The sequence below is a fragment of the Triturus cristatus genome, chromosome 7 (assembly GCF_964204655.1).
Source record: "Triturus cristatus chromosome 7, aTriCri1.1, whole genome shotgun sequence".
Taxonomy (NCBI): domain Eukaryota; kingdom Metazoa; phylum Chordata; class Amphibia; order Caudata; family Salamandridae; genus Triturus; species Triturus cristatus.
The window spans coordinates 977,122,311-977,134,675 of NC_140590.1; the positions used below are offsets into that span (position 1 = coordinate 977,122,311).

General features: G+C 43.5%; 1 protein-coding gene across 1 annotated transcript in view; it reads left to right on the forward strand.

Moving 5' to 3' along the window:
- Positions 1 to 12,365, forward strand: part of SPOCK1 (SPARC (osteonectin), cwcv and kazal like domains proteoglycan 1) — a 1,975,354-nt gene that overhangs the window by 519,544 nt on the left and 1,443,445 nt on the right. The window lies entirely within an intron of this gene.

Genomic DNA, 12,365 nt, shown 5'->3' on the forward strand with positions numbered 1-12,365 from the left:
TAAATTACTCCTCCGGGCCTGAGAGACTGATATGAGCTTGACCGGCTCTATATAAAATGCGCTGGGGTTTTCATTGTGAGTAGCTAGGGCACTCATGTGTACAGAGTGCGGGTATCTAGGCGTCCCTGTCCCCAAGTCAAAAAGTAAATCTAATATTTTAACAGAATGTCTGTGTCCATCTGTGCCTGGTGGAAGAACCTCAGTACCTAACAGAGCAAACCACTGTGTGTGTGTGTGTGCGTGTGTGTGGGTGTGCATGTGTGTGTGTGTGTGTGAGCCTATGCCAGCGTGTGTATGTGTTTATCTTGTGTATGACAACTTGCGAGTGTGCATATATAAGACGTATCTATAGGTAAGAGTGTGTAAGTGTATATGTGTGTATGATATGTTTTTGTATGTACTTATGTAAGATGAATCTTAAATGCTATATAAATACATTTGATTATATTTATGTTTCATGCATATATGCATGCATAGATATATATTATGTATACTACCTGTGTGCGCGCTCATGTATATGTGTATTAGTTTGTTTCTGTGTGCCTAAGGGCAGCTTCATACCTAATGACTGTAGCACACACAACACAGAGTTAGTGCTAGGAGCACAGCTTCTAGGCGCCTTACAATGAGATGCACTGAAAACATATGAACAAACTATAAACTTTAAAATCAAGTCACATCACAAACATATATTTTAAAATGCTGCATTATCAATAAATAAAACAAGAGAGGCATGGGTATAACTAGCTGAGACAACATGTGACTGACGCCCAGTGAGTGAATGTGGGTAAGTGAAGGTATGCGATATTAGTCTACGGGCGACTGTGTGTGTACGTTAGCGAAAAGGTTGAATGGCTGAATAAGTGGTGCGCGGATGAATGGGATTCCGTGAATTGAGAGGCTGACGGTCACCATTTCAGAGAATGAGTGAACGATTCACTGTGACTGAAAGAGGTAATAAATGAGGGAATGAGTAAACTGAGGACTGGGGACTTAAATTTCTCAAGTAGCGTTCACTGCGAGCTGACTTCCAGGCGCTTAGTGACTGTATGTATTGTTGTTTTCATGTTATTGAAAAGTAGGCGCTATGCGTTTGAAGCATCTGCAGTTCCTGGACTGCATCTACCCCTGGGGAATATGTCAGGGTGTGTTATTAACCATTTGGACAGTCTTCTTGTTATCTACCCTGAAGGATAATGGGTTGCGTGTGCCCTGCGGGGCCTCAGTCCGTGTCCGAAGCGGTGCCCACAGATCCTCAATGGAGGTTCACTGCACCGAACTCACGGTTCTATTGGAAACACTGTCATCGAGGGGTGCATTACCCCATCTTTTTAGTGCCGGCAGGGCGAATTAGAGACAGGCTCATATAGTTGGATTAAGCCCCACTGGTGTGATAAAACTGAAAAATATCTTATAAAAGAACTCCTTCCATTGTGTATCAGCAGCAGGATGAGTCAGGGTTCCTGATGCATGGCTTAAGTCTGTATGCTTGAGGTAAAACACTTTGTAGCTTCTCCTAAGGAAGCGCCAAGTGTTTGCCAAGCATCTCTGCCCACCCCTGAGCTGGCTGCAAGTATCAACACATGGCACTGAGTACAACTGCTGCAAAAAAAGTGACCCATAGAAAGCAAAGCGAGCTCTAGCTTTATGTGCTCAACGCTCAGCTCTGCCGCTCCGAGACTTTGCTAATTTATAGTGAAAGTATGTGTTAAAGTGAAAGCTCTTGTTTTGTTGCCAGCAGTTGGCGGAAGCCATTTTAGGCATCCTGCTCTGTTTGCTGGGGGATTCGAGGCAGCAACTCTTAAGCCTGGGCTGTGGAGAGAGACCTTCAGTGTCATAGGTGTAAAAGGCTGTGGGCACCATGCTGAAAACTTAGTGAAAGCGGTTGTTAAAGTGAAATCGCTTATTCTGTTGCCAACAGCAGACGGAAGCCATTTCAGGCAGCCTGCTCTGTTTGCGCCTTGCCTGAGGGGAGTTTAGCGGTGGCGACTCTAAAGCCCAGGCTGCGGGGAGAGACCTTCAGTGTCATAGGTGTAAGAGGCTGTGGGCTCCATGCCAAAAAAATGAAAGGCACACAGCCGTCATATTGTGTGATGAAGTGCGGCGGACCTGAAGAGGACATGAAGCGGGCGTTGCGCTGAGCATGAATACAAACTATAAACACGAGCCAAAGCAAAAGTAAAAGTAGCGCGCCGAAACAAAATAAATGCCCAGAAGTGAACTGATCTACGTCACAGGGGCAGTTTCCAGGACAGCAATAAAACAGCCAAAAGGTGGGTCAAATGTAAAGCATTTACCATAGAACCAAAGGAATTTTGAAAGGCAGGCTAAGGAACCAATGAAAGTGATGGGTGTGGTAAAACCCCACAGAAGTAAATACAGCATGTTGAGAGACAGCACATGCCAGCTGCCTAGGCTCTACCTAAAAATGAACAGTATTCTCAAGGAGATAAGATAGCTTGGTGAGTTTAGTGTTCACTATTGACATCGATGTGACACCTGCAAGTCAAGAGTTCTATGGTTGCTGGGCCAACTCAACCTTTCATATTTTTGAGGCGAGTACATTGGGCACTTATAAATTGGATAATGATGATATGTGTTATTGCCTTACTTAAGTTAAGAGGCACACTCTGAGATTCTCCTTACTGTAACTATTTGAATGTTGGCAACAATGTGTCAGTAATGTCCTGGCTGATTACATTTCAGGTAGATCCCTTTATTTTACTTAACTCCATAGTAGTCCATGTTATTTTCTGATTCTTTAGTTGATAGATGATGAAGAGATGTGTCTTTCCAAGAATATCAATCCAGGTGCTTGGTAGCTTTTACCTTAAGGAAAGAAGAGTCATCAGTTCACACTTGTCTCCCCCCCAGGCTTAGGGTTCCACTTTGCTACAACCCATGGAGCCCAACCCTTTCATTGCCCTTTGTATCTGAAATGCCCAGTCAGTGGTTGTGTCCCCATCCCCCATTCTCTGGCTTGGCTGGATTGTATATTATCTATAATGTTGCCTCCCTCCTCGGAATTCTTTATCTGTTGCTGTGTTCTGAATACTCCCCATTCGTTCCTCAGGGTTTGATAGCATTCGATGGTAGTCCACCTTCTTTGGATCTTTCCATCATTTTCACAGCCAAATTCTATAGCTTTCTCGGACTGCAATAGATCAATAGAAATTGCCACCAGCTGTATTGGTCCCCCAAACAACACCCTATGCACACTAAAACCGCCACAACAGCCCCAAAGCCTGATGACCCAGTCACACCTTCACTGCCACCTCCGCAGGGTCCTGCCGTCCACTGGCTGTCTCCACACCATCTGTGCATCATTTGCAGATTCGGAAGGTAATTGACATCCCCATTCACCTGAAGCAGCCCCCCAAATGTCCCCATCAATCTAGCCATAATAGGAGATACCACTCATATTGCCTCAGAGATAATTACCTCAGTTTTGCCGGTACCCATGTTTAGTAACATCCTGTTGTGTGCTTCGGTCAAATAGTCATCAGTGATGCTGATGATTCCAGGGCAATATCCTGAATAAATATGATTTGGGTATTTTCATTGTAAGTGAAGTGAAAGGCATACCATTCAACGGTGGCAAGAAAGCAGTACACAAAGGAGCAATCTATGTTTCACGTGCCCATCAATTTCCACCCAGTCCTACTGCTCACGGCACCAGAAGGAAATTCTACTGCCTCATGAAGGAGGGCCGAGTACTCCTCATGATAAGAAGTAGGGATGTGTGCCTCCTTCCAAGAGGTAGTGGTTTCCCTGGATCTCCCACGTTCCTTACGGTGCCCGCGTCAGACAAACCAGCTTGTGATCCACGCACACGCAAAATAGCTGGTCTAAATGCAGGCAGTATATCCACTCTCAGTATTGGCTCAACTGTGCAAACATTTGTAGATACAGCTAATGTTTTGACGAGATCGCCTGATTTGCATGGGGATGCCCCCATGCAAATGAGCTCCTGCTCAAATACTGGCCATGCCCCTCAGGAGGCTGTGCCATGCTTTGCTGACTTTTCTTTAATGCGCAACACCTTCCACCTGCAAGACAGCTTTCCAGAGGGTCAGTATCAAAACATCTGCTACCTTATCATTTAATATCATAGAATTCGAAATCACAGAAGTAAAGACACTTTGGACACGTATTTTCTGGTATTTGATGGCTTCACAGATGCATTTGCATACAGTCATCTTTAATATAGGAGTCCTGACCTTTCCCAATGAAACAGATTATTCAGGTGGGATCCTGCGAGGCATCATGCTGAGCATTGTAAAAACAGCGAGAAACTCAAATATTTGCAAACACATCTGGCTAATACATTCTAAACAGCAGTGTGAAAATAAAGGTGGTGTCTAGGGAATATTTTTGATAGCTGAAAACAAGTTGCAAAATGCAGATAACTTGGATATGGAGAACCAATGAGAAGCAAACAGCCTGTGTGCCATATTACAAAATGGGAAATCAACTGTTCTGTACAATCTGTCCCCAATTTTATGCTGCGAGATATATTCCCAGATCGTCATGCCAATTTTAGTTTTCTTTGTAACACCTCCTGGCAGGATAAAAGTAAGCATTTGTGGACTCATTTGTCAAGTGCCATTTAAAAGGCGACTGCTACAGTTTTAAACAGTGCGTTTAAGTGGTAATGAACAACTTGACAAGTCTTGCTTCGGGGAATGTACTTTAACGTAAGAATCATCAACTATCCAGTTGGCAAAAAATTACAAAATGAGCGGTCTATATCAGCAGATTACAACAACAAAAAACAAAATGTGAGCACATGTACTGCAGTAGAAAACACGTGTTCTGAACAACTAACTTGATCAGATAAAAAGCAAAAATATGTTCACCTGATGTTACTCAGTTCTCTATTGTCATTGTGCAGTGGGGTATGAGGACAACTTCTGATCTGAAGCAAAACTACATCAATTTTCACGTTTTAGTAGTACTCTCTTTTATAATTTATGTAAGTGAATAAAGTCGCCTGTCATTGACAGACTCGCGTTGCTCAATACTAAAAAGTAATTTCTCTTATTCTCCTAGTTCTCAGCCCACGTTTCACCCAGTTTAGCTGGAAAAACAAATGCAGCATTTGTTGCACTGCAAGAACACTCTTAAAAGTGAGACATGTTTAAGCTGTTCCAGACCCCACTCCCCTCTCCGCCTGGTTACCCCTCTGTACCCTTGGAATTCAGAGAGGAGGTGGTGGGTGGGTCATCTGAAAGAACAGGGTCTAAGATGTAAAAGGTTCTTTGACAGTAGTGTATAAATTGTATTTGGTCCTATGCCCCCTCAGCTTGTGGAAACATATCTAAGCAATTAAACTAATCGGGCGGGTGGGATGGGAAGCAACCGAGCTTAATTTGTAAAAGAAGAAGTGCCAGGGTCCGAGGTTTTGCCCAGAAGCCTGTTGGCGCCCTGCAGAATAGCTAGGCTCTCTAGTTTTGATTCCACCACATCCATCTACCATCCACCACCATTATCTCTCTGCCTCTCTTTCTGAATCCTGCAGGTTCTTTTACATAAAAGCTCACTGTTTTCAATCTCTTCCTCCTTCTTTCACCCTTTTCTGCCTTTCTCTCATTTGTTTTGGGTCAAAGTCTGATAATGCGAAATGAGTGCTACCAGACTTCACCTGCAACCACCAGCTCAAATTAAGCAATGGAAGCAGCTGAATACACAAATTACTTTCTGATCTGCAATAGCTACCTGGAGAGTATTTTACGTAGCTTAGAGACCAGTGGTAACAATTTCCTACTGCACTCTCGGTACAACACAGTTCTGTAAAGGTTTGGTAAATTAGATTGTAATATTATCAGATGGGGGCACTTATAATGAATTCCATCAGGAAACAGATTTGCTTCAGCTGAATTTTTAGTTCTTCAGTCATCCAATGTTTTGTGCTTTACAAAGAGATCAAATTCAAAATAAGAAGAAATAACAAGTTAAAAAATTAAAAGTTCAATGACAATTAAGTGTAAGAATGAACTAAGTTGAATTACTGTGAGATATGTATGTCATCAGAATATAAACCAACAAAAGGCTTATTCAACTAAATAAGTTTACATAAGAATAAGTCTCTGTTTTTGGTGAGCAGCCTTGAATAAACTGCACGCCTATGTCCCCCACAACCATAGAGCCAGAGTCAGTGGCCTTGCTTTCTCTTTCCTGGCTCCTAAACCCAGGAACAACCTCCTCTGGCACAGTAGAGCCACCAGCTTAGTCCTAGAATTCTGAAAAAAAAACTGAAAATCTGGCTCTTTCTACAGGCCCCAGCCAGGACAGCACCCTCTTCTACAAGTACCAGCATACCATCCCAGGTGACATGTTCACAATACAAATACACATAACACAACAAAATAGATTACCTCTGGCCCAGGGCTCATCTCTGTACAGTGAAAGGAGCCACTGTTAGACCTGGCACCATTGGCATGGGTCTCCCCTGCATTTTCTGCCTTTGCCTCCTGTGTTTTTGCTGTATGTTGGACTCCGTTTTGCTGGTCTAGATGCTTTGGGGACATTGCCACTGCTGTTCAGTGCCAAAGTACAACTGCTCCCTTTGTACATATCTGTTATGGATTGGTGATTCCATGATTGGCTATTTGATTTACTCGTCAGTTCCTAGTACAGTGCACCGTGTGTGCCCAGGGCGTGTAACTCAAATGCTGCTAGTGGGCTGCAGCACTGATTGTGCCACCCACAGAAGCAACCTGTAAAATGTAACTCTGGCCTGCCATTGCAGAGCCTGTGTGCAGTCTGGGACTGCCATGTCGACTTGGCAAGTCCACACACTTGCCAGTCCCTAAACCTTCCCTTTTCTACTTATTGGTCACCCCTAAGGTAGGGCCAAGGTACTCCTGTGGGCAGGGTGCATTGTATGTGAAAGGTGGGACATGCCCTGGTGTGTGCGGCATGTCCTGATAGTGAAATACTGCCAATTTCATTTTTTTACTACTGCAAGGCTACATGTTCTCGTAGGACCTAATGGGTAGTTTGTTTATAACATCTTATAAACATAACTGGCCCTGGAAACAAGGTAGAAAAATAAAGTTTAGTATGCCTGAACTCGGAATGTTAAAGTGCATCTTTTAGTGAGGGTGATTTTTACATTGTGTTTATAAATACCACTTTTAGAAAGTAGGTATTTTCTTGCCTAACCATCCAGTGTGCCTCTGCTAGGTTTGTGTATTGCATGTCTGACTTTTGGATGACAGGGGCTGGAGAAGGGCAGTGGATCCAGAAGTCTGATGAGTCAGGGCTGGGCTGAGTAGACCTGGGCTGCATTTAGAGTAGGTGAAGGATATTTCCTTTCACCTGAATGTGCCTGGTCTACCTTCAACAATGCTGTCTCCACCTCCTACCGGGAAGCTGCACCAGTGAGGACAGAACTGGTTTTGGCTGGGTACAGACACTCTCTGCCTTCAGCGAACAAAGGATTTATGTGTATAGAAAATGGGGCCCAGACTCCAGACTTTTAGATCACTAATGGGAATCAAGAGAAACCTTTGCCAAGAACAAGAGCCGTAGAAGCTGAGGAGGTATACTGCCCCTGTGCTGTTTGCTGTCTGGGGTTGGCCTGCAGTGGCTGCTTGCTGCCAAGGAAAGGAGAAAAGGACTTTGCTGTTTGCTTTGTCATCTTGAGGAAGATCTCCAAGGGCCTGAAACTGAGCTTGCCTCCTGTTCTGAAGTCTCTGTATCTGGAACTGCTGTTTCAGCTGCTAGAGAAGGAAACTGCAACACCGATGCCGGCGAGCGACGCTGTAACCTGCACCTAAGCCACGGGCACCGCTCATGAAGAGCACGACGCACCACCCCGACTTGCACCATAGGTCCGGCGTCTTCTGACGCCATGCCGCATTGACTCTGAAGCCATCATTGAGGCCGCTGCCTGCACCAGAGCCGAGGACACCGCTCGTGACGTCCACAACGCACCATCCCGGCTCGCACCGCAGTCCCAACTTCAGCGACACCGGTGCTTCATCAACGCGGAGCCAATCCTCGACGTGGGTGACTCTTGAATCCATCGACATTGTACCATCGTAAGGAACCGCCACCTCGCCGCCATTCTTGACGTCACCTGCCCAACACAGTAAGGAACCGGCGTCTCACCTCCCCTGCGCAGCAGTAAGCAACAGAGGCATTACCTCCCCTGGGGACATAGGGTACCGATGCCGCAAGCGCCAATGAAGCATCACCTCCCCGACGCCGTGCACCGTCCTTGCTTTCATCAATTCCAAGGTACTGTTCTTTGTGGGTCATCTTGACTCTGGGCCCGGCGCCGCGCACCACGCGGTCGGTACCATACTTTGGGATTTTCATCTGTCACGACGTCGTTATAACTCCAGGTGGAGTTATTTGTTGCTACAAGCTTTATTTGAGTGAATAACCTATTTTTAAGGATATCTTGAACTGTATTGTGGCTTTTTGTTGTTTGATCTTGTTTTGGTTTAGATAAAGATTACTTATTTTTCTAAACGGGTGTGGTGTCCATTTGTAGTGTTTTCACTGTCCTACTGTATGTGTTCACAAATGCTTTTCACACTGCCTCTGAGATAAGCCTGTCTGCTCGTGCCAAGCTACCAAGGGGGTGAGCAGGGGTTATTTTAAGAGTGTATCCCTCTTACCCTGACTAGAAGCGAGGCCCCCTATTTGGACAAAGGTACCTACCTCTGTCAACTAGAGATCCCCATTTCCAACAGCCACCATAACGGTGACTCCATTCTATGTACAGAAGGTTTGGATGGCCTTTGTTGCCATTGATGGTCATTCACAAAAGCTTTTTAATTTTTTTGATTTTTCAAAAACAAACTCACAAACTTGGAGTTACAAGTAACGAATGACCCCCACACCCTGGAAAGATGTCCCATATCTAAATTAGGGGGGGGCAGACCAACATGTTCGGTGGGCAGGGTACTCTATTGCATATGCAATAAAGTACCCGGTCCAAAAAACTCTAAATAGGGCACTAAGCCTATTGCTTCCGTAAGAGCTCTGATCAGTTTCAGATTCTTTAACAACCGCAATACTAAAAGCCATAATTTTTAGATTATACAGTAAGGGGCGCTCTACTACAGCATCCTTAAGCAGTTGTTGGATTTTCGAGAAGGGATCCATTGAACCCAAATTAAGTGAACCGTGAAGGCCTTGTACACTGCTGTTTGTCTTATATAAGGCAGTGGGCTAGGGAGGACAAACAAGTCCAGAAAGTTTCTAGCAGACATATGATTGCTGCAGCAAAGCAAGATTGCCCTCAGCATCCCTAGAAATAATAATTGACTTATTTTTAGCTTGCCTCATAACGACAGCCCAGAACATTAAACAACTATCTGGCACATGCATCAACGTAGGCTTTTGCGATTCCTTAATTGCGATTATTAAGGAATCGCAATTAAGGAATTGCAAGAGCCTATGCATGTAGGAATCGCTATAAAAATAGCGATTCCTACACATTCCTTAATTGCGACTCGCAAATTGCGAGTCGCAATTAAGGAATGCCATCCCATTCATTCCTATGGGCCTCCTGGCCCATAGGAATGAATTTGAGATTGTATGAGCAATTTGCGAGTACCAGTAGGTACTCGCAAATAGCTCATGCAATTTCAAGGGTGCAAGGGTGTCAAAATGACACCCTATTGCACCCCTGAAATAGATCTGTGCACATATGTTGCACACACACATGCACATGCATGTGTGTGCGCAACATGAAACTTTGAAAAATGCACAAAAGTGAATTTTTCAAAGTTTTAGCAAATTACCATGTAGTTCAACTTCATGGTAATTTGCTCCCCCTATTAGCGAAATCGCTATTTTTTTTTACTTTAATGCATTGCATTTAAGGAATCTCAATTTGGGATTCCTTAAATGCAATTGCAATTTAAGTAATCGCAATTGAGAGATTCCTTAAATTGCGATTTTTGCATTTGGGATGATGCATCCCAAATGCAAAAATACCAGTCGCAAAGGGGCAGATTCTGAGAATCTGCCCGTTTGCGACCGGTTTTTTTCTTTGATGCATGTGCCTGCAAATGTCTTGCTGGTGGTCTCGCTTTGGTTGGTATTTGCTTTTCATTTTCCATGTATTTATGTATACACATTAGACAGTATCCTTTCGGTCAACGTATATTACAACATTTGATGCAAAAATTTAAAAAAGGAACAAATCCCAGAAAGGCTAGGCCCAAACTAATGAATCATCATCTTACAACAGCATAAGTCTTCACTTCAGTAAAAAAAAACAGAAAAGCAATTTATTTTGAAAAATGATGGCACTCAGTATTTTCTCATTCAGCTCGCCTTGTTTCCTCCATTTATAAAAGAATTTGTTTTTGTGGCCTCTAAAAATCTTCTCAGTTTTTTGTTTTCTAATTTTTCTCATAAGTTGAGTGTTTCACTGTATTAATCCTTCAAAGGAATTTTACTTTATGTAACTTTGTGTTACAGCTAACCAATACATATGTAGTAAAGAACATTAATAACGTATTAGAAACCATTACACAATCTCAGATTCTATCGGTGGTGTAGCTAGCCCCAGCATCCGCAGTGAAGAGCGGGAGGGCGGGAAGGGTGCTGGCGAGTTTTCTTTGTTTGCTATCCTGCGGCAAACACATTGAGGAGTGGGGGGGAGTTGAGGGGTGCTTACTTTTGTCGCCCCAAGATGGCAGGTAAGAGCGGGGCTAGGCCACCGCCCCCAAAACTCTTATCGCCCGGGGCAGATCACCCCTTCAACCCCCCCCCCAGCTAAACCACTGGATTCTAACACAAGACAGCTTTCTGAAGGTAACAAATTGTACTTGTTAGATTTACTACCTTCACCAAGAAATGCCACCAACGTCACCACATTTCACAAATCTCATCCCACAATATGAAGATAATTTCTGTTGTTCATTTGATCCTATACTACTCAATGATTGACCTTAATCATCTATCCTGATCCACATATATATTGAGAAACTGGATTGAAGCGCATTACAGATGGATTCATATCTGTGTCACATGGATATAGATCTTTTTTTTTTTTCATCCCGTTTTATTTTTCCTGAGGGGGCATGTTACTTCTGGTTTCCTTAAGTCATGTTTCCTATGTGGACATTACATTTCTGACCTATGTCTGAAAGTTATTGACCAAATAAAATATATCTTACCGAGGCCACTGTTATGTTCCTCTTTCTTTTAGATTTTGAGGTCGTGTTTGCAATTTTCAGTGTTATAATTTATCCTTAAAACTAATCCTATAGCTGTCATTTCCAGTTACGTCCTCAGGAAGAATTCAGACTTAGCCAGGAGAAACGCCTTCCTGTGTCTATCCACCACCAGATTCCCTTGGCTGAAATGTTTCTTTATGGTGTAAATCATGGAGCTTAACCTTTGTTGTTATACATGCCAGATCTGCATGGACTATTTCATTTGCCATTGCTGTAGCAAGCTGAAGACTTCTCCACATTTTCCTCTTATTTCAGATTCATCTGCAGTTTGCCCCTTTTCCAACAGTCATCAGTCATATGCTATGAGGCCTCCAATCTTTGCATTGTTTGCACTGTTCATATACTCCACTGGGTTATGGCCCATTGTTTTTAATGCTGCTTTTAACCATTTGATGTAAGAGGATCAATCCTCCTTCTCATTAATAAAGTGGAGAAGTGTGGCTCAATGATTAGAGCAGCAGACCCTGATGCAGAGGTCTAGCCCGGGACCAGGGTTCAATTCCCCGCCTCGGCGGGTCTTGGGCTCAAATATTCCACGGACCTGATAGTTCTCGCCTCGGTGCCATTCTAATCATGGAGTCCCACTCTGCAACTCTGGGCAATAGCTTGCTTAATCTCCACAACGGCCCCCACAACGCTAAGGATGCCTGGCCTTCACCTTGGGGGTGCCCAGGAGTGGACGCCTCACAGGGAAAAGCCAGGATGGGTTCCACAGCGGTATTCGTACAAGCGCCGAGAGGCCTCCGGGTAGTCGTGCGCTATACAAGTATCCATACATACATACATTACATTAATAAATACCAGGCTAAGATCCTGAAATTATTATCACTGGGCTATTATTTCGACATTCATTTTACATATGATTTTTGTTTTTACAATTTATTCTTGGACTGGTTTTCATTACCTTGGACTTTTGAGTCTTCTTTAATTTATTTTCTATGTAGTAGCTTTCTGTCACACAAGGTAGCTACGTCGGGTCCTTTGGGGGTAGGTGCAATTTGATCTTAGCCTACTAAAGAAGCACAGGTAGTTATACGTCAATTATATTAGCTACTTCTTTTGTATTTTAAAAACGGAATTCAAGAATTCCCTTATCTATAAATTGCACAATTTAAAAATGATTAATCTTACCTGATTCCTCGTAGAATGCTTTGT